This window comes from Triticum dicoccoides, chromosome 5A (assembly GCF_002162155.2).
Source record: "Triticum dicoccoides isolate Atlit2015 ecotype Zavitan chromosome 5A, WEW_v2.0, whole genome shotgun sequence".
NCBI lineage: Eukaryota > Viridiplantae > Streptophyta > Magnoliopsida > Poales > Poaceae > Triticum > Triticum dicoccoides.
The window spans coordinates 242,504,157-242,504,761 of NC_041388.1; positions in this window are offsets into that span (position 1 = coordinate 242,504,157).

Below are 605 nucleotides of genomic sequence, written 5' to 3' on the forward strand. Positions count from 1 at the left end.
CGCCGAGACCAGCACGTGACACCATTCCCACCCTGTCTATCTTACGGTTACGCGAGTCGAGGAGGACGTCGTCGTGGTAGCGACGTCTGACGCCGAGACGAGCACGTAACACCACTCCAACCCTGTCTTAGCGTAACGCGAGTCGAGGCGGACGTCGTCGCGGTAGCGACGACGGACACCGAGATGAGCACGTGACACCATTCCCACCCTGTCTTAGCGTAACGCGAGTCGAGGCGGACGTCGTCGCGGTAGCGACAACGGACGCCGAGACGAGCACGTGACACCACTCCCACCCTGTCTTAGCGTAACGGGAGTCGAGGCGGACGTCGTCGCGGTAGCGACGACGGACGCCGAGACGAGCACGTGACACCACTGCCACCCTGTCTTAGCGTAACGCGAGTCGAGGCGGACGTCGTCGCGGTAGCGACGACCGACACCGAGACGAGCATGTGACACCATTCCCACCCTGTCTTAGCGTAACGCGCGTCGAGGCGGTTGTCGTCGCGGTAGCGACGATGGACGCCGAGACGAGCACGTGACACCACTGCCACCCTGTCTTAGCGTAACGCGAGTCGAGGCGGACGTCGTCGCGGTAGCGACGACGG